Raw genomic sequence first — 25,208 nt, 5'->3', positions numbered from 1 at the left:
AACATACTGACTTTTATGGTTATTATGATCATATACTCAAACACAAACACACATGCGGCGCTATACATGTATTCACACCACTGTCTATCTTCAACTCTCCTGCCATGTGTTGTCAGAAGCAAAAATGGCCAGGTTCAAGGATATAAGAAGTTCCCTCTGAAAACATAACAAACAGCTTAAACCTCCACCCAGAAACCTGGGAAAACTAAATACCTCCCTGGGTGTCTTTCAAGGCAATATTTCTCCCTTACATGCACTGAGTCTGTTATATAAAACTAATAAAACTTTTCTGAGGGAAAAGGACACAGAATAAGCTTTATAAAGCCAGTAATATACAAATATGTTGGATTTATGGTATCTCTTAAGTAAGACTTGTATCCTCCAGGATGTATTGGAAATTGTCTTAAATTCAGTTGAATAAGGCAATGCATTCCTGCAATGACCATTTCCCTTCTCCACTACATCCTTACTCATTGTTTGTTTGGGAATGGCAGACTCCAGAAATAATCCGGCAGGTCCATCTCCAGCCCCTGAGGAGAGTGCTGCAAGGTTTGCCCTGGGGCTGCTTTAGCAATTACAAATTTGACTTTCGTGTAATGCACCCTCTGCTGAGTCCCTCAGCTAAGCTACTGACCTATGACAGTAAAGCTACCTCTGTACCATCAGCTTCTTCAAATCACATTTATATTATGTCTTTGCAGTTTTCAGAAGGGATCAGTAACATATAGGATGCTGAACAGAGTCCTCCCTACCAGAAAATATAAGTCTCTTTCCCTTCTAGCTTTTTCCAGACTGTCACCCAACAATGCCAGATTGTAAGTTGGTCAAAAAGACCACTCACCCCAAGCAGATCTGGAGCATATCTCTTAAATTCTCAATGCCCAACAGGCACAAGAATTTTTATTACTCCTAAATGTAAAAACCTCACTGAATTTTGACCCAAAGGCTATTTCTACACAGGAGCATTATTTCAGAATAACTGATATTATTCTAAAATAACAAAGTCCGCAACTACGCTACAAGCATTTACTTCGACATAATGATGAAATAATGTCGAGCTGGAGGACTTCTTATTCCGACTCCTGTAACCCTCATTGTATGAAGAGTAAGGGAAGTCAGAGAAGGAGTGCTCTTTCTTGGACTTCCTGCTGTGTAGACAGCGCCAAAAGCTATTGATGTAGCTCAAATAGAGTAGCTTATTTGAGCTTTAGCCCTGCTATGTAGATGTGCCTAAAATGTCCCAGATGGTGACATAACATACATGCAAATAAGGCCTGCCCATGCACTAGTTTCCCCTTTCTCCTCCAACAGAAGCCAACAGATAGCTGCCTAATAGGATCTGTCAATCTGGAGTTGTCCAATAGCTCTAGACTGCTCCTCTGTCTGGCCACCAATAGGTATCACTAGCAAGCTACCTATTCTCTATGGCAGGGGTGGCCAACCCGTTAGAGACAAAGAGCCAAAATAGCAGTGGATAGCGTGTGAAGAGCCACTTACTGGAGGGAGGGGGAGAGAAGTTGTTGAGGGGGAAAAAAAGCCATGCTGGGGGAAAACAGGGGAAAATAAGTGCCGGTACACCATCCCAGGGCATACTGTCACAAAAAAGGGGAAACGGTGAGAGGGACAAGCTCTGGGAGGGAATTTGGGTGCAAGAGGAAGTAGAGAAGAGGATGCTGGTTCAGAGAGGTGGCTCCAGGCTGGAGAGTGTTGGGGTAAGGTGGAGGGTTGGGGTGCTGAGCAAGCCGCAGGCTTGTGGCTGTGAGTGCAGGAGTTTGGGTTGAGCTGTGTGAGGGGCTCAGGGCAGGGAGGCTGGGAGTATGATGGGCTCAGGACACAGATTTGCAGTGTGTGGATGGTGCAGGAGTGTTGTGGCAGAAGACTGGGGATGTGGGGGTGTAGGAGTTTGGGGATGTGAGGCGCTCAGGACAGGGGGTTCTTATGTATGATAGGCTCAGGTTTGGGATCGGGGGGAGGGAGAAGTGTTATGATTCTGAGGCCAGATGGGGGCTTGGCAGGCAGGCTTCATTTTTAAATAAAATATTATATCAAACACAACATGTTTCAGCATTGTCTTTATTTATGAGATGGGTGGGGAAGCTATTTTGAGTCGGGGGTCACTGACCCACAGAAAAGTCAGTCAGGGCCACACAAGTGAGATGCAAAAAACAACCCCTCTAAAAAACTCCATGTCTCACTAATGTGGCCCCAGCTGTGCTGGTGGGGACAGGGGACAGAATGGTGGGTGCTGGGGCAGGATGCTGGTGGGTCCTGGGGCACATGGCAGGGTGCTGGGACAGGCAGCAGGGGAAAGGGTGCTGGTGGGTAGGGGGGGTTGGCCAGCGGTAGGGGACAGGGACAGCTCGGCCAGTACCTAGGAACCCCGGGTCTCAGTAAGTGCGTGGGCTGTTCTCCTCTCCTCTCCTCTCCTCTCCTCTCCTCTCCTCTCCTCTCCTCTCCTCTCCTCTCCCCCTCCCAAAAACATCTGGCACAGTTCCTGAAACACTGGGTTTATCACTCAACCAGGGACTTCCTTCCCCCTGCTGCCTGCCTGTACAGTGTGTGTGTGTGTGTGTGTGTGTGTGTGTGTGTGTGTGTGTGTGTAGGAGTCCAGGTACTGCATGCCAGCTCCAACTTCTCAGGAAGCGCATGCTCTTCCTCTGCTCCCCACAACAGTCGTGTGCTTCCTGAGAAGTTGGAACTGGCATCCAGTACTGGGATTCCTACTCCCTTCCCCCCCGCCACCTTCTGTAACTCAATCCCCCTCCTCTCCGCTTCCCCAGAGCCAGAACTATTTTGAAATAAGTATTATTCCCCAAGGAAAGTAGGAGTAGAGGTTTAGAAATAATCAGTCTGCTACTTTGAAATAACAGGCTTGCTAGTATGGACGCTTTGCTTATTTCAAAATAAAGGGGGTTACAGTATTTTGAAATAGCCCTGGTCTACACTAGGAAGTTAACAGAACACTGATCATCAATATTCTTGTGCAATGTATATACCAAATATGTTATAAGAGTAATTAGGACTACAATGTGTTTACCAGACACATCTGAGGAGGTTTCTTAAAAACAAGGGACAAGCTGATGACTCTAGCCAGGTATTATCAAAGTTGACTGGCAATCAAGTGACAATTTTTTGGCAGTGAAGGAGGGTAGGAACCGATCAATAAACATTTTAGTGAACAACAACATGGAATCTCTTTCACCACAAGATTCCACATATATATCCTTACAGCTGCAAGGAACTTTATCTAGGGGTCACTAATCCTCAGGAAAATGCTTTTTCAATGATAAACATGAACAGCAAAACACCCCAAGTTATCTCTTCCTATATCTCTACCTCTCTCTTGTTCTTTTAAGAAGACAAAGGGGGAAGATTTTGACTTTTGTGAGGAATTCCTGACCTGAGAATTTTGTCCACAATGTTTCTGGGAACCTGTGGTAAAGATTTTACATGAAATCAAAGCTTAGTTCTTTATGTTTTAGCTACTAAAAAGTGTTTTATCTTTATTTTCCTTGTAACCATTTTCTTTAATATCTTATATATGTACTCACTGAAAATCTATCTCCTTGCAGTTAAATAAACTTGTTTCATCATTTTAATCAAAACAGTATTGTTTGGACAATTCCAGTTAATGTAGCAGGCAGTTACATATTGACCCTTTGCAGTGACAATTGACCTCTAATATCTGAACTATTCAGGAGAGAGCTGGACAGTGCAGAACATCGTGCAAGTAGAAACCCAGACTGGTGGAGGCAAGACAGTGACTAGTGTGTGGCTGATAGGCAGCTAGGATCATAGCTACAATACAGAGCATCCCTGCTATACATCCAGCGTACATTCCAAAGAATGTGGACGTATAATGAAACGACGTAAAGCTGGGAATTTCTACCCCCCCCCCAACTGACATCCTTTTGCACAAATTTGTTGGTTTTGAGGTGGGGGGGGGGGGGTTGCACAGCATATGAGAGGGGATTGGGAGGACTTATAACACATTGGTTCCTACAAGCATCAATGACGTGAGTGTGGAACCGATATATACCAGGGCGACTTATAGCGGGGACACCCAGTACTGGGCTGTGGTTATACACAAACACTTAGGGTGTGACCTCCATGCTGTTGAGCTGTTTGTAAGTGGCCCAGATTGACAGTTACAGGGTAAGTGGTGACACAACCACTTACTGGGCTGGACTGCACCCCAGAATGTGACTGCAATCTAGCTACAAAAATGGGTTTGTAATTAATCATAGGGTTTCTTTGCCTCTTCTTCAAATGCAAGTTAACTGCAGAGAGCCATTAGCATTTCAGTTGCATTTAGGGTAACAACCTGAGTGTTCACTTTTCCTATGCAAAGGCTATAAATATTAGAAATAAATAGCTTGAAATAATGCTCTCCAGTTAAGATTACTCTATAATCCATTACATTGAAGCCAATATGTTTCTGCAGGCCTAGCTTGTTCTTGTAAGCATAGTGCTGTGAAACATGCAGCATAAAACTACATTACTGCTCTTTATGGTTGCAATAGTACTAGTCACAAGCTAGCTTTCATGGAGCAGATTGAGTCGCAGCTCTTTTCCATACTGGTGATAGTTTGATGACTAATTACATAAACTGTGTGGGAGGTTTTTTTGATCTATAGAACTGAAATTCATGTCCCAAGTCCAAAAATTTGGATCAGAGTTGAACAGTTAAGGAAGAATTAATTCATCTTTTCTTTAATTTTATTTAATGATGTGACTTTGGCTATACAAGTAGTTATTCATCAGCTGAATGTAAATTGCAGGTTATATTGGGATAGGTGGCACTATGCCTTATCATACACAAGCCTTCCAGCATTTCTAGCCTGTCTCTGAATCAGTATGAACCCATTTTGAAAATGTAACCCAGTCATGCCCAGTTCTTCAGGCTGCTTAACTCCCATTGGCACTAATGGGAGATTTGGTGCTTAGCACCTTGCTGAATCAAGCTTTTGGAGATTAGAAATTTGATGCTGCACCTCTAGGAGATGCAATACAAGATGACAAGCCCCAAGGGGTAAGTAGACACAGAAGGCTTTAAACCATTGCAATATCTTTCTGATTTTTGGACTGCTCTGTGGGGCTGGTATAGCCCCTGGTATAAATCAGAAAAAGGCAGGATGGCTCTAATTGAAGGTCCAGTCCCCCTTTCTACCATGGTTGTCTATGTGCTGCTTCACTCCTGGAACAGCACAAATTTGGCAGCATGTGACGTTACAGGATTTCCTGAGGCATGCCCCCACTGGCACACCTACTGTGGTGATGCTTGCAGCATGGGCCACTTGTGGTGATCCTACACATGTTTGCAACCCTCCCTCAGATAATCTATGATGACAATGGACACTGCAGAAGAGAAAATCACTCCTTAGGCTATCCTAAAATTCAGTTAGGGAGCACCTACCACAGCAGGGCTTAACTCGAAATATGCTATGAAAATTGATCTACGTCAATTGGTAGCTTATTTCAAAACAGCTTATTTCAAAATAGGTAGCGTCTACAAAGCATTTATTTTGAAACACAGCACTCTTCCTCCAACTTCCCTTACTCCTTGTACAATGAAGGTTACAGGAGTCAGAGTAAGAAATCCTCCAGCTTGACAGTATTTCGACATTATTTTGAAATAACTGCCTGCTGTGTGGACACAGAAAAAGTTATTTTGAAATAACACTAGTTACTTTGAAATAATGTTGCTGTGTAGATGTACCCTCATTTCCAGAAGTGTTATGCGGCCATGCTCTTCTCTCAGTTATACATACATGCAACCTTCTTGAAACACTTGCATGCCAGCTCAGAGAACAGGGAAGAATTTGATCCACATGTTTCTTGTAACTCTTACAATTATATAGGGAGAGAGTAGTTATCAGAGCAAGGAAAAACCCTTTCTATTTTGCAGTCATTCCATAAATAATCCAAGTCACTGTTGTAGATCCAATAGGTAAGCTTCCCAGACCCTACTCCACCCTTTACAAGCATATTAAGAGGTCTATACATCATGCAATGCCACCTTTTAGCTGTCAAGGAGATGTCAGCAATAGTCAAAATGCTGTGAACTAACAGCACCCCAAGCAATTTGTGCTTTCATTCTGGTTTGATTATTAAAAGAAAGAGAGATATTTTTTTAAAAAAGCACACAGCTGCAAAATGACAGAAAGTCAAATGTTAATATTTAAATGGTAATATGTTGTGGATACTTCACTGTGAAACATCATTTTACTCTGTGTCTTACTTTACAGTACATGGGAGTCAGCTGTTAGGAACACATGCTGATTTGTAAACAAACTTGAAAAATGTGCTAACAAAATTCATCCAGCAACTTATTTCTTTCTTGTTTACATATAAAATAGTTAACCACATCCCCTGTTGCTCTCTGAATTGGAAGTTGTGTTGGTCAATAAAGTGTCTTACCATCACGTATTAAGTCTGTAAACTTAGTAGGGTTAAGTCCTCAATCTTCCAGTCAGATTCACACAGGCAGCCCCTCAGCTGCCTTGCAGCCTAGCATCAGAACCTATAATGCTCATAAGAAATGATTTGTCATTTTATTCTATAAAATTGTGTATGTAAACAGTAGCAATATCGCTTAATAGAGCTTGTCAAAGGATTGCTTATTTTTTTGTTTTTTGGTCAAAACTGGTTTTTCCCAGAAAATGGTTTTTTCAGGAAAATGAAATTTGCTGCAAAGTCCATGGAGAAGATTATATGGAGTGGAGTGTGTTGCTTGGGTAGGTAGGTTTTTTTAAAAATATATATGAGTTATGTATTTGTTAGAGGTGGCAATATCAAAGAATCAAAGAAATTCACTTTGTGGTTGGAGTAGAAGGTGGTGAAATTTGTAACGGTCCTTAGTTTTAGGAGGGTTCATTCCACAATCTCAGACAGGCTGTACGGTATTTGGTTTACTCTTTTTGTAGGCATTTCTATTGTCAACCACCGTCTTCATCCCAGATCTGTGGGCAGTCTGATGTATTTTGGGTTCAAGCCATACGGCACCATGAAGATAAGGACTGAGTCCTTTAAGTTGATTTGATACTCAGTGTGAAGTCAGTGCACAGAGAAAGGAAAAAGTTTGATGTGCTCACAATAAGTCTACGTTACTGAGGAGACATGCTGCAACATTTTGTACCAGTTGGAGTGTCTTAAGCGCTACCGTATTTGCATTGCTGCTGTCCAGCTGAGAGGATTTGTATTGCTGACAGGTAAACAAGGTGTGAATAACTGAGGCCAGATTACTATCAGTCCTGATGGGATGGGGTCTTCAAGCCAACCAGAGATGGAAGAAAGCATTACTTGTGGATTCTACTACACAAGGGCTTAGCTTTAGTAAGGAATCCAGAAGTACCTTTTGACTGGTTTTGAAAGATGGAGAGTCTACCTGAAGGGGTGAGAAAAAGGGAGACCAACCCCTATGGTGCCATGTCTCACATACCATCCTCCCACTCTCCTCAGGTGGCCATGGTTCCCCTTTTCTTGGACCCTCATGCTTTTCTCTCTCCCATGTTTTGCCTTTAAGCTAAAAGGAAATGAGAGAGATTGCAGTTGATCTTATACTCCAGCATCACTTGGCTTCTAGAGTTATGTGGGGCCTAAAATTACTTAAGACACTCAGCTAGGTAGGAAAGTGCCTTTGTCTTTGCAATATATATATATATAAAGAAATTTATTTGTCAAGGCTGTCAAGTTTGGGACTGCCAGTTGGGTTCATTTAGCCAGTAAGGTAGGTATCCATGTTATATTCCAAAGGCTTGTTTAAAATATCATTTTAGATAATTTCCTACATGAGGAGGTAGAAATTCCTGTGAAATGCAGGTCACTGCCAGTGCAGGTGTGGGTTGTGTGTATGAATAGATATAAATAGCTTGTGTTTGTTCTATATGCTGGGTATGGGGTGTTTTCTTTTCCTTTCATTCTTTTTGTTTTGTTTTCTTGCTATGACCTGAAACATGAATATCTCCTTTGAGGAGAAGAGTGGACCGAGTAAAGACCTCTGCAGTTTTAAGATTTTTTTCATCTATGAAGGACTGCTTGTTCCCTGTTTATTGATGTATGTATTTACCTGTTGGTTTGATAGTTAATCATGTCTTTCTAATGCAACAGTATAGCTATAAGAAACTATTACTTTCTAGAGGTGTCTGGGAATTTTTATACAAAACCTATTTTTTTCCCAAAAAATGTGGATTCTTTGAAACCAAACTTTTCACCAAAATATATCAATTTAATTAAAAGTTTAAGGAAGACATCTCAGTCCAGGATAGGCTTTTTGCAGGTAGAGTACCCCAAAAAAATCCTGATTTAGAGCGAGGCCTTAAATCTTTGGTCTCCCACAGCCCTGGTGAATGCACCCATAAAGGAGTTATTTACTATTTTGGGGCAAGTCTTCTCTCTTTCTCTCCCCTTTTTGTGAATTTCTTTTCAAATGGCCTCATTTTAATTATTTATCGGAATAAAAACAAATTCCAACACTTTCAAATAGTTCATGACTCCTACTACTTAACCTAGATGCCTCCCTGAGGCTATGTCTACACTGGCGGCTTCTTGTGCAGGAACATCTTGTGCAAGTATTCTTGTGCAAGAAGTCTTGCACAAGAACACATCCACACTGCCATGTGCGAGATGTGCTTTTGTGCCAGAGTGCTCATGGCAGTGTGGACACTCTCTCGTCCAAGAAAGCTCCAATGGCCATTTTAGCTGTAGGGCTTTCTTGTGCAAGAAACCCCTGCTGAGCGTCCACACTGCCCTCTTGAGCAAGAGCTCCTGCGCAAGAAGGCTTACAACTGTTAAAAAAGAGTGTAGCTCTTGCGCAAGAAGCTCTCCACGCTGTACTGTAAATCGTCTTGCACAAGAGCGGGTGGGCAGTGTGGACACTTCCCGGAAGAACCACTGTTCTTGTGCAATAATCCACCAGTGTAGACATAGCCTTGTAGTTTTCAGCTCCCTTTAATAGAGATGTGGTCTAAACACCAGGCCTTCTCATATTAGGAGTTTACTGTTAACAGTGACTTTAGGATGATGAACTTTGGGAAATGTAGTTCAGTTATCAAGCTCCATGGTGTTGTAAGTATCAGGTTTCTGTGATTCACAATAAAAGTTAAGAGTTTTGTAATTAAGAAAACTGTTTTCTTTAAATATAGCTGGTAGATGAGTTTTCAAAAAGAGGTGAGTGAAGAAACATGACGGATTAATCTTTGGTTAATGGCCTGTAGCTCAAAGTTGTTTCATGATTTTCTTTATACTTTGGAGAAACTCAGTCTGAAAACAATTTTCAGGCAGAGTTCATTTTCCAACTCAAAGTTTCAAGGGTAGTTAAAAAAGGGTTTAGAATGCAAACTGGTTACAGCTGTATCTATGGAGAGGCTATTGCATAGGTACTCTCCTGTAGAAGAGAGTTGAAATTGTTTCCTGTCATCAGTCAAATCTGAAATACAAGATACAGCAGATGGAGGAGCAAACACTGCAAAGGTAAAAATAAGTGTTAACTGATTCTGAAAGTAAATAGCAGTGTTGTAGAACCTGTGCTTTGCTAATGGCTGGGCTTGTGAACAGTGTTAAGTTAAAAGATTGTCTTTGTTAGATAAGGTGTTATGGGAGTACAGACACATCTTCGCTAATGGACTTTTGTAGCATGTTGATAGAGAAATAAATGAGGTGTGCTTAAAGTGAAGTGTTGATACAAATATATGAGAACAGATTGAACCTCCCTAGTACGGCACCCTGACTGTTGCAGAACCAAAGGATTTGCCATACCGTGGGAGGTCAATGTTGTCTAGAAGCATTACCCATTCTTCCACTGCTTACGGGGCTCTTAAGGTGTGTCTACACTGCAGGGCTTAACTCAAAATAAGCTATGCAAATTGAGATATGTCAATTGCATATCTTATTTTGAAATAGCTTATTTTGAAATAGGGAGTGTCTACACCACATTTATTTTGAAATATAGTACTCTTCCTCTGACTTCCCTTATTCCTTGTACAATGAGGATTACAGGAGTTGGAGTAAGAAGTCCTCCAACTTGACATTATTTTGATACTTTCAAAAAAACTGCTGTGTAGATGCGGGCTAAGTCAGGGGAGGCCCATGACTATAGGCTGACTCGGCCGTCACCTAGGGCACCGCCTTCAACGGCGCCCGATGATGACATCATGGGGTGTCCGGGGTGCCTGATGATGATGTTACTCCATTGACGGCCGTGCAGGCGGGGGCGCCAGTTGCCGCAGCCCGCCTACAGCCACTCCTGGGCTAAGCTTTTTTCGGAATAGCGCTAGTTAATTTGAATTAGTGTTGCAGCATAGACGTACACTTTAGAAAACTAAAGTGGTTCTGTAGCACCTTAGCCCTGGTCTACACTAGGGAATAATTTTGAAATAACCCCTCTTATTTTGAAATAATAAGTGGAACATCCACAATACCAAGCCCGTTATGTCAAAATAGTGGACTGGTTATTTTGAAATAATAATTTCTGCTTTCCATGGGGAATAAGTTTATTTCAAAATAGTTATTTTGGGAGTTATTATTTTGAATGTAGTCATTTTGACATGCCCTTAGAGATTAACAAATATATACAATATCATGAGTTTTCGTGGGCACAACCCACTTCTTTAGATAACAGGAGCAAAAGGGAGAGAACTCCCAAATTTAAAGCAGAAACCCCAAATTTAAAGCAGAAAAAGAAGAGGGAGAGGGAGAAAAAACCCTGTCAATTATAGTGCCCGTGCTAAATGAGGCTAATAGAATGGGCTTGTAAGTAAGCTCCCATAGTGAACTTCTGATGACATTTGGTTGTTGAACATAATGGCTCATCCCGTTTGTGTCTTTGTTCAATCCCTGGGAGATAGTGTCAAATTTGCATATGATGGCCAATTCTGCAGTCTCTCTCTGTGGTTGGTTCCTGAAATTACTTTGTAAAAAAAATGGCTACTTTTAAATCCATTAATTAGTGCCCAGACAGGCTAAAATGTCTGCCCATAGGTTTCTATGTGTTACCATTTTGAATGTTTGATTTGTGTCCATTAATCCTTTGTCACAGAGACTGTCCATTTTGGCCAATATACATGGTAGAGGGGCATCGCTGGCACATATCACATTAGCGGATGTGCAGCTGTATGCAGTGGCATATGTGGTTAGGCCCTTTGGTGTTGCTTGTGTATGTGAACAAACATTTGTGGACAGACATTTTAGGTAAATTAGAGCTTGAATAACAACACATAATACTGAGAGCCAGGACTGAGGGGTGTAAACAAACTTTGTGGGACTGTGGGAATCTTGGCCACACCCACAATAAGTGGACATCCGACTAATTAAAATCATGCCACACCATGGACTTTGCTGGACCAGAGAGTGCTGGATTACAGAAGTTCAACCTGTATCAGGCTCTGTGTATATCAGAGACCTTACAGCAGCATAGCTGTACTGTTGTAACCTCATTGCTATAAGGCATAGTATAGCTGCTGTATGTGGATGGGGAGAGCTCTCCCACTGGCATAATTAAACTGTCTCCAACAAGAAGAAATATGTGTGAAGAGCATGCCAGAATAAGGATGTGTTTGATTAGAAGTTGCCTTCCTTCAGTTTTCTGACCTTTCATTTCCTGTGCAATCTTTGTGAAAGCTTGTTCGTTCACCTGGTACTTTTTGTTCATATGCACCATAATGGTGATGTAACTGTACTCAAAAATTTCTCTGAAAGCACATGCACTATCAGAATAACACCAGGTGTTCAGCTGCCCATGTAACAATGATAGGAAAGGGAGAAAATATTTATCAATTCTATTGCTCTGCATTTTTGTAACTTCTTGTTTCTCTTTAATCGCACAAAATGGATCATGATGTCATATGTCTTATTTTTTTCCCCTGTTCCTCACAAACTTGGTCTTAAAGAAATGTATGGAAGACATAAATTACAGAAGCAAGGCTTTCTACTGAAAACACTTTGCCCACATTTCCCTCCAAAGTTCTCATAAGTATGTGAGATCTAAACCATTTAGATTGTGTAGTCTTTGACCACCTAGCCTTTGTAAATGGCAATAGCATTATCTTAAATTTCACTCTTGAGCAGATGACTGGCAGATAATGTGAGATACAGGTTCAGTTTGTTCCTGCCAATCTACATTGCTTAAGAGAGAGCAGATGAATTCTAAATATGTTAGGAGTCTATACTGCAATTAGACATCTAGTCTGGGCCTTCTGACTCAGGCTCACAACTCACCTACCTGTTGTAATTTGAGCCATGAATATTCATTAGCATCCTACAACAACCAAGACTTGAAAGTAGGAATAAGAGATCCTCCGGAAAAAAAGCAGCGGACATGTTTATTTAAATCCGCGGGGGATATTTAAATCCCCTGTGGATTTCCCTATTCTGACTTACCTGCTTTGCATGACTATTCCGTTTTATGGTGCCAGTGTAGACGTAGCCCATGGGTATTTCTACACTGCATGCTTATTTCAAAATAAGCTATTCTGGAAGAAATACTCCAAAATAGCTTATTTTGAAATAGCACGTCTAGTCTACAGGGAAGCATCAAAATTAGTCCGAGGCAGGCTTCCCTAATGTGGACATGCTACCTCAATTTAGAGTCCCATGAGGCACTGGGGGGTAATTAGTTTGAATGGCCCCGGGGAGGAACTATTTCAAAATAGCAGCAGTGGAGCGTCCACACTACAGCTATTCTGAAATAGCTATTTTGGAATAGGCATTATTCCTAATGAAATGAGGTTTACAGAAGTCAGAATAAGCCATCTGTTATTTTGAATTTAAAACAAAATAACAGAATTGCTGTGTAGATGCTCACATTGTTATTTTGGAATAACGGCCGTTATTCCAAAATATCTCTGCTGTGTAGATGCACCCAAGAGGTGTTAATGAGCCAGTCTATCTTTAATGGTCCCTTACAATACATGTCAACTAGTGAGGCTAAACAATCTCTTCCACTTTGCATTTAGCTGTGATGCTGGGAGTTTCTTTCCCAGACCTGAAGAAGAACTGTGTGTAAGCTTAATAGCTTGCCTTTCTCACCAACAGAAGTTAGTCCAATCAAAGATATTACCTTACCTACCTTGTCTCTCTAGAGGAAACAAAAGCAGGAGTTGCTATGGCAAGGTCTGTTTGAGAGTAAAGTGTACATTTATTTTTCAACCAGACGAAGATTAAAAAATATATTTTTGACTGCACTTTTTGTCTAGCTCCCTTGATGTCACATATACATATAATTTCTATTCATCATGAACAAACATCAAATACATTTTGGTTCAGATTTTGCCCTCAACTGCATGAGTTACTCCACTTAAGCCAATAAAGGCTGCCTGTAAAACTGTGCTAAGGCAGCATTTGATTCTAAGTATGTGGGATTTTACTGCTAACTGTACATTTATGCTGTGGTACATCTCCAAGAAATAATAATTAAATAGCTATGCTAACTCATTCTCTTTGAGAACAAAGCAGATAAAGCAGCATTGCTGTACTTCTTTGGGTTAACATGCTGATCAAATACTTTGCAACTATTGTATGTAAGTAACTGATCATTTGCTGCCATGCTAGCAAATTCTTACAGTTTGTCTATTGTGCAAACAACAAAACCAGGATGAGCAAAATTCTAATTGATCTGACTATTCCATAAGGTGAAATTGATTCCTATCTACTCCTTTCATCCCTCTTAAACCTATTTGACCAGCTCTACTCCATGTGGTTAAAACAATGGCAACCCACTGAACAAGCATTTTCCTGATGTAATAGTCTAACATGAGCCATTACTCTGGTTCTGTTTTTATCTCTGCTTCAAATGTTGACTTAACTGTAAAACTCAAGCCCTACAGATTTCTCGAGTAAATATTATAGCTGGATTGAAATTAACCATGGAATTTTAATACTAAAGAAGTAAAAGGGGGGAAAAAAACCCTGAAAATTACTGCACCAAGCTGACTGAGTTACAGTTCTTCCTGTATTCTGCTAACTTAAGAGTCATTTCAATCCTTGCCTAATTTACCAGACCTATGTTGACTTAGATCTGATTTAAACCCCATTTTGAAGGCTGAAGTGGGACCTAAGAGGTATATAGCTCTTGTTTGTCCATACTCGAGAGAGACTTTTATCACAAGTAGGTATCTGACATTTATCAGAGGGGTAGCCATGTTAGTCTAAATCTGCAAAAGTGGTGAGAAGTCCTGTGGCACCTTATAGACTAACAGAAGTTTTGGTGCATAAGCTTTCGTGGGCAAAGATGTCCTTACTTTGGCAATCTCTAGTAGAAGCCAGTATGTCTCCACAGGGACTGGCATTGGCAGATACTGGTGCAGGATTGCAGATGCATGATAAAGCGGGTCTTTGCCCACGAAAGTGCTCCAATACTTCTGTTAGTGTATAAGGTGCCACAGGACTCCTCACTGCTTTTATCTGACATTTGTTATCTCATTTTCAATCACAAAAGGCGAATAATATCACTGCATGTAAAGTGCACTTAGAGTGGGCACCTTAGTTAAGCAATGTTGCATGTTTCTCTCACCAGATCCAATGCATTCAGAAACCGGAGATGATTTTAGATCAAACATATTTTGGTAGGATTCAAGTGCAAGCAGCAATTTGTTGCTCAGCAAAAGGATCTGACCTCCAGTCTGATAAGTTTTGTGCACCCTTGGTCAGTTTACAGTAGCACTCTCAAATAAGGATAACCAGAGTATGCATCAACTCAGCATTCTTTGCTACTCTTTTTTGGGGGGTGGCTGGGGAAGGGATGGCTGTCACTTTACAGACTATGATGCTGGCAGCATGGACCTATCAGAAGATAATAATCCACAGAGATGATAATTTGTATTACAGATCATTTTCAGAAGATGCCATTGTTTATGGTGGCATGTCACACAGCACAAAATGTAATGAAGCCGTGTAAGAAAGCATTCTCTTAAAATTTGTTCTAATACTAACTCACTCTCCCTTGCTTACATTTCCTTAGAGACATTTCAGGCTAGTAATCTTTTAAAAAATTGAATTCCCTTCTTCACTGTATGTATTCATTATCTGAACATCATTTTCTATATAAGGACAAGGTATCAGCAAGTTTCCTTCAGAGATCTATTAACAATAGAAGGCTGTGTATCTAGTATCTTGTTAATTTCTCTCTGTTCATATTGATGGCAATTTCCAGTCCCATTGCATAACAGAGGTTGGGCCACATTGTACATTACTCTTCCTCCTTCCCTGTTTAGGTTAATAAGATTGCATGGGGGCTGAGGGCAGACTTTAGTTGTATTGGACCAAATACTCACTCAGGGTATGTCTACACTACCCCGCTAGTTCGAACTAGCGGGGTAATGTATGCATACCGAACGTGCTAATGAAGCCCGGGATTTGAATTTCCCGGGCTTCATTAGCATAAAGCCGGCTCCACCATTTTTAAAAGCCGGCTTGTTCGAACCACGTGCCACGCGGCTACACGCGGCACGGGCTAGATAGTTCGAACTACGTAGTTATTCCGAACTATCTGTACGCCTCGTGGAACAAGCCGGCTTTTAAAAATGGCGGAGCCAGCTTTATGCTAATGAAGCCCGGGAAATTCAAATCCCGGGCTTCATTAGCACATTCGGTATGCATACATTATCCCGCTAGTTCGAACTAGCGGGGTAGTGTAGACATACCCGCAGTTTTCTTCATTGCAGGAGGTCCCATCCATCTTTCCATGTATGGATCCCCCTATCCAGGCAGTAGGTTGGGAATGTTATGGAGGGAAGGGCTGAATTGTCTCAGCAATATCATACCACATACCCCTGAACTCAAGGAGCCTGGTCTGCCTGAGATCTAATTCAGCAAGAATACAGCCTGAGGCTGCAATCCTGCACTGGTATCTGCCAATGCCAATCCTTGTGGAATAGTGATAGAAATGTAGCCGTGTTAGTCTGGGATAGCTGAAGCAAAATGGTATATAGAGCTTCTACATCCATGGTGGCAAGGATGGTGTTATTGGGGAGGTTATCGATGTTTTGTAGTTTCCTTAGGAAGTCAGTAGTGTCTCGGAGATAGCTGGGGGTATTGGTTGCGAAGGGTTTGAGAAGAGAGTCTACATAACTGGATAGACCAGTAGTGAGCGTGCCAATACCAGAGATGATTGGACGTCCGGGGTGCCCAGGTTTATGGATCTTGGGAAGTAGATAGAACAATCCTGGTGGGGGGTCAGAAGGTGATTCTGTGTGGATTTGTTCCCGAGTAGCTGTGGGGAGGCTTTTAAGGAGACAGTGTAGTTTCTTTTGGTATTCCAAGGTGGGATCAGAGGGGAGAGGTTTGTAAAATGTGGTATTCGAGAGTTGTCTGGTTGCCTCCTGGTTATAGTCGGCCTTATTCATAATGACCACAGCGCCCCCTTTGTCAGCTGGTTTGATTATAATGTCCAGGTTGTTTTTGAGACTCTGGATGGCATGGTGTTCAGCGCGGCTAAGATTGTGTGTCGCTTGTTGTCGTTTGCGAATAATGTTAGTCTGTGCGTTGTTGCGGAAGCTGTGTATATAGAAATCCAGATTGTAATTCTGACCGTCAGGGGGAGTCCATATAGAATTATTTTTCCTTTGGTGTTGATAGGGGGGATCTGGTAGGTCAGATTGATGTTCATTGGTGGTTTGGAAATATTCTCAGAGGCGGAGGCGGTGAAAAAAAGCCTCAGGGTCACCACAAAATTGTATCCAGTTTGTGGGGGACGTGGGGCAGAAAGAGAGACCCCGGGACAAGACAGACTTTTCTGCTGGATTGAGTTTGTAGCTGGAGAGGTTAACAATATTATCCGGTGGGTTGAGGCAGTTGCTGTTGTAGCCAGTGGTATGGAGCAGGTTAGAAAATTTATTGTCTTTTCTTTGTTGTGGAGAATAGAAGTGTGTATAGTAGATTTCTTGTCTGGTGGAACAAAAGTCTTGCAAGGTGTCAGTCGGTGTGGATGTTTGTCTTGAGATGAGACGATCTAAGTTAGAAACGTCATTCTTGATGGTTTTCTGTTTCTTGTATAAAATACTTATCAGGTGATTTCTTAATTTCTTGGATAGTGTGAGGCAGAGTCTTTCACTGTAGTCAGTGCAGTATGTTGATCTTAATGGATTGTTCACTTTCAGTCCTTTGGGTACGATGTCCATCTTCTTGCACTTGGATAGAAAGATGATGTCTGTCTGCATCTTAACCACCTGCATTCTGCTACAAAGACCTTTTACATCTGCACTTGAAAGGGAATCCTCTGAACTGTCATTCATGTTAAAATTCGACACTCTCCAAAAAGGAATGAACAAACACTTGAGCTATCTTACCCATTATCAAGATAGCTTCCCCAATTATCACCTCTAATACCATTAACTCACAAACATCCCACTCTCCCCACCTCTAATATCATCAATTCACAGACACTTTCCTTCCTTCCTTTCCCCCCGCCCTGCATCCGCCTCCTGTTCTGAAATGTGATTTGTCCTTTTCATATGTGTTCATTTTTTTTTAATTGTATCCTTTGGTATATATGGTTGTGACTATTTTCTTCCACTATTTGATCTGAGGAAGTGGGTCTGGCCCACGAAAGCTCATCACCTAATAAACCATCTTGTTAGTCTTTAAAGTGCTACATAGTCCTGTATTTTGCTTCAATCCTTGTGGAGACATACTGGCTTCTACTAGAGTTTGTCAAAGTAAGGACAGAGCACAAACACAGCTGAAAATGAGTAAGTGCAGACCTTAGGATCTGGACTGTCCTGAATATTTTGAACTACAATCTTGGTTTAAACAGCAAGGTTAGAAGCATATGGCTAATGCAGTGCAGGTGCTATATTTCATTTGCAATCTTAGACTGTTTCTGTAATAAATAGATTCTCTCCTCTTTGCCCTGTCATTCCCTTCACTCATTATCACGTATTGTTTTATTGAGTAGAAGTGTTGTATGCCCTTATGCCTGTGTTTAAAAAGACACTGTCAAGCAGTTTAGACACATGATTTGAGGTAACTAGCATGAGCAGGTGGAGTGCATTTTAAATTTAAAACAAGGATCCATCACTGTCATCCAAAAATAAAGAAAAAGCAAAATCATTACCAATGGTTAATTCAATGACATGTAATATTTTGATTCTGCTGCTGCCAGAGATAGTCATTGAGCCAGTTGAAGGATGGCAAATGAACTCCCAGACTCTGCACCATTCCACTCAATAGTGGTTTTGCTACAAATTTCATGGTCAATAGGATTAGACCTCCTATTTCAAAACCAAGGTTTGAGTGGGAGATTAATAGATTAACAATAAGAATTATATCTCCCAGATTGTAGTTAGAACTGGATCTGTTAGCAAAATCCCCCATCAAAGGACCTATTACCCCACTACAGGATATAGCCTGACTCCTTATAGGAAGGCTTGTCTACACTATGGAGAAGATCAACCTTCTGGAGGTCAATCTACTAGAGTTTGATTTAGTGGGTCTAATGGGGTATGTCTACACTACCCCTCTAGTTCGAACTAGCGGGGTAATGTATGCATACCAAACGTGCAAATGAAGCCCGGGATTTGAATTTCCCGGGCTTTATTTGCATAAGCTGGACGGCGCCATTTTTAAATGCCGGCTTGTTCGAACCCCGTGCCGCGCGGCTACATGCGGCACGGGCTAGATAGTTCGAACTAGCAAGCCATTCCGAACTATCTGTACACCTCATTCCACGTTCAAATCCCGGGCTTCATTTGCACGTTCGGTATGCATACATTACCCCGCTAGTTCGAACTAGCGGGGTAGTGTAGACATACCCATGTAGACTCCCAAATCAAGTGCTGAGGGTAGCTCCTGCCAGTGTTGCTTAGTCGTAATTCTGTGCGGAGTAAGGGAAGCCAATGGGAGCATGTGCCCCCTGTCAGCCTCCTGCAGTGAAGATGTTGCTTCAGCTTTGCTTAAGGTAAGCGGAATCCAGCTACGCAAAATACTGATATACCTTAAACCAGTCTTTCTTAAACTGTGTTCCATGGCACACCAGTGTGCCACAAAGCAGTCGGGGGTGTGCCATGGAGAACAAGAGAATTCAAAATGACCGCCCTTAAAGGAGCAGGCAACCTTTTATTGAGCAAAAAAAAAAAAAATCAAAACCCACTTTCCCCCGACCCTTTTCCCTCCTGACTTTTTTTTTTTTTTTGTTCAACAAAAAATCCTTTGTGTTTCTCATAAAAAAAAATTATTGTTTTGTGTTCCTCGGTCTTAAAAAGTTTAAGAAACGCCGCCTTAAACTGACAGCCCTGATCTAGTGTAGACCTAGGTGGAGTTACTTGTACTATTCCTTAGGATAAAATTTACCCCACAACAAAGTCTATGCCTCATTTGCTCCCATCAGGCACCTGCAAAATTGATCTTAAATGGTATGTAAGCTGTGTGTAGTCCTTAAACTGGGTGTCTGCGAGGAATGAGAATGTCACACTGGGGAGATGGAGCCACTAGTGTCATATTTTGATGGTCCTATAAATCCTTCACTACATAACAACCAAGATTCCTCCCCACCCTCTTACGGTGTATGGGCTTTAGCCATTGATTCTTATGGACCTAACTCTGCAAATGGTTCTACATAAGTAGATCCTATCCACATGGGGGTTCCTGCAGGATCAGGACCAATGGCTCAGAGTTCTTAAGTGAAATAGAATAGAATAGAGCAGCAGTAGAATACAATAAAATAGAGCAGCAGTAGAAAAGAAGTCAATATTAGAAAAAATGTGTACATTTCATCCTTAATCTTTTTTTGAAAGAAAAGCTGAGGAGAAAAAATAAATAAATAAAACCTAAACCAAGCCTCAAAATTCTGCAGTTTTTCAGCATCCTTTTTGAACTGCGGGCATCAGGACTGGATACAGTATTCCAGTACTAGTCATAGAATCATAGGGCTGGAAGAGACCTCAGGAGGTCATCAAGTCCAGCCCCCTGCCAATCCCAGTCACACTAGTGCCAAACACAGAGGTGATAAATGTCTCTACTTCTATTTAATGTTCTTCTTTTTATACCTTTCCCTGTTAGCTGGATAAGTCTTTGGAGGAACTAACCAGAAAGCACCTTTCCTTCCCCAAGACAAGGAAGGGAATCTTGGATAATTTGTTCAGTATTAACAGCGGCCCTGAGGTGCTGCAAAACTATTCATTGTTTTTTTAAGTCTTTCCTGAATATCCAGTGAGCTCTGCATGGGGGGAATCCACTGGGAATTCATCCATGCTGAGTTAATTTCAGGATCATGGACGGAAATAGCTATTTTGGAAGAGGTGTTATTTCTCATGGAATGAGGTTTACAGAAATTGGAATAAGCTAGCCATTATTTCAAATTTATTTAGAAATGATGATGGTGTTGTGTAGATGCTCGCCTTATTTTGAAATAATGCCAATGATTTCAAAATAGCTGTGCTCTGTAGGCGCACCCTAAATGACTGCATTTATAGGAATTGGGAAAATGTACCCCGTGGGTCCCTATTCATGCCTGTTTGTGGCTCTACTAGGGATTAGAATGGTCATTTGATGCAATTCTTTTCTTTCACGCCTTCCTTCCCATGCTATGCCCTGTTACAAAATGATGCATCCCTGTATCACTATAAAGCATCATGACCAGAAAAACTGGTGAGCTCCTATTATGATGTAGTTTAGTCACTGCCTTCAAGCGCTTCAGGGGCTTAGGCCTGATCTACACACAATTTTTGTACTGCTCTAATTATATCTGTTTAGAAATAGACATGGTTAACATAGAACAACCCCCTAGTGTGAATTCATTAATTTATTGGTCTATATTGATATAAGCACCTTTACACCAGTGTAGCTGTGATCCTTATAGGGACTGAACTCCCAATGTAACTTTCAAAAGGCCAGTTGGTCAGGATTCACTGGAACAATTGAGCCACCATTGATGTGATTCCATTTTGATAGTTTAAAAAGGCTCATCCAGATAGCCATGAGAGGAGTTTTCCTTACAACTATCAAAAATATATATATATCCAGCTTGAAACCAGAAACAAAAAAGCTATTTAAGAAGTACTGAACATTGGGTGAGCTCACTTCTAAAGTCACCGATTTAAAGTGTCATCAAAGATGGAATGAAAAACTCCTTACTCACTTGAACCATAAAGCTTTGCTATTTTTCATCATCTGGTGGTTGCAAACCCAACGAAACTCTGAAACCCTGAAGATTCACGAGATGCAAACATAAGAATACCGCTTATAAGGCACCAGGGGAAATGTCCCCTAAGTGCAAAGTGTGCAGAACTCTGAAAAATATTCAATGCATGACCTACCTTTTCCCCCACTATCATCACTCTTCATCACTAAGGCCGTGTCCAGACTCAGGGGTTTTTTCGGGAAAAGTAGCCTTTTCCCGAAAAAACTTCCCCTGCGTCCAGACTCAAGCCGCGTTCTTTCGAAATTATTTCGAAAGAACGCGGCTTTTCTTTCGATGGCGGTAAACCTCGTTTCACGAGGAAGAACGCCTTCCTTCGAAAGTTCCTCTTTCGAAGGAAGGCGTTCTTCAATGTAAAGAGGCCGTCTTCGAAAGAGAGCATCCAGACTCACTGGGTGCTCTCTTTCGAAAAAGCGGATTTCCTCTATCGAAAGATCCGCCTGCTGTCTAGACGCGATCTTTCGAAAGAGGCTCTTTCGAAAGATGCTTTCGAAAGAGCCTCTTTCGAAAGAAGCCTGCAGTCTAGACACAGCCTAAGGAAGTAGATAAGGCCCTCTGTCTCATGAAAGCCACAAAAGCTTATGGATCTGATTGTGTTTTTCCACAATTTCTTAAAAGCCTGCAAGTCCAGGGCCAAAAATGCTTGGCAGAACTATTTTCCTAAATCCATTAGTCAGGACTCGCCCCAAGGCTATGGTCATTGCCATTGCCAACCAGGGGAAGCCAACCAGTCATCCTTCCATGTACAGATCGGTATCACTCCTTTGCACATTGTACAAGCTCACAAAAAGAATATTCCCAGCAGAGATTATATGCATTGTGGAAGCCATTTGTAAATTTCCTCTCCCCTTCCCCTTTCTGCTTGGTGACTCAGTTTAAGATAAGCATAGATGTATCTTTAAGAAAGGTATGTGTTTGACAAGTTTGGTGCTACATGACTCTGAACATGTACTTTTAATATTATAAAGGGGAAATGTATAAGATCACACATAATGCTGCCTCAGACATTTTACCATGATTTGTAAGTTCCGAGTTTTTAAGTGATACTTCTCAAGGCATATCTTATGCAAAGATTATTGTAATAATGTGTTGGGTATGAACACAAGGGTGTATGCCATTACACAGGGAAAAATATTTCTTCTGTTGGCAGCCAAAAGCAAATCTTTATATGGCTGTTGTCAGCATTTGACAATCAAAAGGCTAGGATGGAACTTCACTTGTCTTATCTGCTGGTCACAAAAAGCTAAGATCCCACTCTGAAATATCTTGTGATGGTGTTAGGCTGAAGCCTCACATACTACCAGCACTTGAAAAAAATAAAAATAAAATAAGCATATTCTAAATCTCATCGAGAAACTGATAGGAATAATGTTAGGAAATGTTGCAAAAACTGTTCAGATATCTTCACTGGCCTTCATCTATTGTTGCACACACTACCGGTCACCCATCTGAACTTGTTTCTCACATATTAGTTGACCATTTTCAGCACTATTATTTGAATCATGACAGCACAGTGAAAAAACCTGCAACAGTCTTCCCATACTGGTGCATATATTCTTGTCACAAAATTTGTTTGCAATAAGAGAATTGTTGAGAAGGGAACAGAGATCTTCCAATACATGAAAAGCTAAATGGTATACAGAGATCTCAACTCAAATCCAGCAATTCTTTTTGGCTTGCATTGCAAGAGCTTGAATATTGGTGAGCAAGACTGAAGGACACAGATGTCCTAAACAAACTCTTCATCTATGACCCAGCCAAAGAACTCCCATGAAAAATATGGTCAACTTTGAACAGCATCCCCACATTGCATGGCCGATATGCTTACCTCTTCCATAAACAGGGACTGAAACACAATTCTATTTTTGACCATGGAAAACAACTTCAAACTATGGAACATTTCAAATGATGTCCCAAACAATTGCTTACCAGTAATATTTCTTCCATCCACTACACATCACCTGAAGCAATGAATTGGATTGCCAGTCTAGACTACTACTGCTGTTTTTAAGCCATATGAAAGAAGCTGATGGGGGAAAAAAATAAAATATTAAGTTTAAATTGTCCACAAAAACAAAGGGATAATGTAGTGACTTTGGCAAAGTTTTCCTAATCAACCCCACTGTAACAAAGGGTGACAGTAAATATCACTCTTTTTCAGAGGGTAATACCAGACTGTGCAAACTTACATATAACATCACAGCCTAATTCTCATTAATACAATACTGTGCTGCTGCACAATGTAGACTGTGTATATTTGTGCACATGTGAGAAAATAAATATTAATCTACAGCCTTGTAATATTTTCCTCTGAAATATCATTTGAATGTACTATGTAAAACACTTCTGCTGGGAGTTTCAAGAATAAAGTATGACTATAATTTAAAAGACAATTTGCATTAATTATAATACATATTTCATAAATTCAAACTGTCTATCTTTTCACAGGTAAAATGTTAAATGTACATTGCTTAGAAATTTGTGATAATCACATTATTATAGTTGCTTAAGCAGCATATTTTATGTTCCCTACTGAATATTTTAATAATAGGCCAAAACCAAAACCTTAGATTTCTTCTCCGGTCAGGAAACCTTTGTTATTGTGCTGAAGGACATATGCAGGGCAATGTGCAGAGATGGTTCCTCTTTTAATTGTTTAGAATTGGGGTGTGTGGTGTTTTTATTATATTATAAATTTATGACTTCTATAAAGTTTGCGTGCAAGTCTGAGCATGGGAGCTTTAATAAATATTTTATTCAAAGAAGTAAAATACTGAACTTTGTTTCTCGGCATTGGTCACCTGGTCCAAGTTACAGTACGCAACAGGGATGGTAGTCATTCATTCCAGTGGTTATTCTCTGATCCCTATATAGTTTTTATGAAATAGTAGCATGCTCTTAGATGGGTTCATTACAATGTTTGATTCCCCATAGAAGATAGTCATTGTTACTATTATTACTGTAGATCTCTGGCTAGGTGGATATATTTTGAACTCTTTCCTAATTTTGAAATACATAAAACTGTGATGTCACTAATACATTTTTATTATTATAATCAACAAAAAACCCACTGTTCTAATAAATATTTGGTAGGCAGTATAATTCAGTACGCACATTAAAACATCAAACACTCAAATGCTGTCAGATGCTAACCATCCTTAAATCCCATTGATCTCAGGAGGAAGTGGATATGTGCCATTTTTTGTAGAAGCAAGTAGTAACTTTACAAAATTTCCAAAGGTTTCACTGCTACAAAAACTGAAAATCATCAGACAGTATCCAAACTATGAAGGAAAATTGTACTGGGGTAAGAAGCTTGTGCCATTCTCTTATTTTGATATATTTTTTTTAATTATTATTATTATTATTTCTGAGTCATAGGCTTATTTGCTACAATCCTGTAACAATTTTCTCTTCCACACCCTGGACTGGGACTCGGGAGATCTGAATGCTATTCCCAACTCTACCAGTAGGTTGCTTGGTGACCTTGGGCAAGTAACTTAATCATTCTGTATCTTGGTTTCCTCATCTGTGAAATGGGAATAGTGATTCTAGCTTCATTTATAAAGCACTTTCCATTCTATGTATTAAAAACACTATATAGGAGCTAGGTGTTATGACTTCCTTTTAGGGATGTCTACACAGTAAAGTTATTTTGGAATAACAGCCATTATTCCAAAATAACTATGCAAGCGTCTACACAGCAATTCCGTTATTTCGAAATAATTTCAAAATAATGGACAGCTTATTCTGACTTCTCTAAACCTAATTCTATGAAGAATAACACCTATTCTGAAATAATTATTTTGAAATGAGGTGTATGTAGATGCTTCACTTCTGCTATTTTGAAATAGCCCTTCACCAGGGCCATTCTATGTTGTTCCTCCTGGGTTCTAAATCGAGATATCACATCTACATTAGGGAAGCCTGCCTTGGACTAATTTTGAGGCTTCCCTGTAGTGTAGACACGTTATTTCAAAATAAGCTATGTCACAATAACTATAACAGAATAGCTTATTCCGAAATAACTGTGCAGTGTAGATGTAGCCTAGATGAGGTCAGTGGTGCTAATTGTATTTCT

This window comes from Pelodiscus sinensis, chromosome 3 (assembly GCF_052426305.1).
Source record: "Pelodiscus sinensis isolate ZL-2025 chromosome 3, ASM5242630v1, whole genome shotgun sequence".
Lineage (NCBI taxonomy): Eukaryota > Metazoa > Chordata > Testudines > Trionychidae > Pelodiscus > Pelodiscus sinensis.
Note: the sequence above shows the minus strand (reverse complement) of the source record.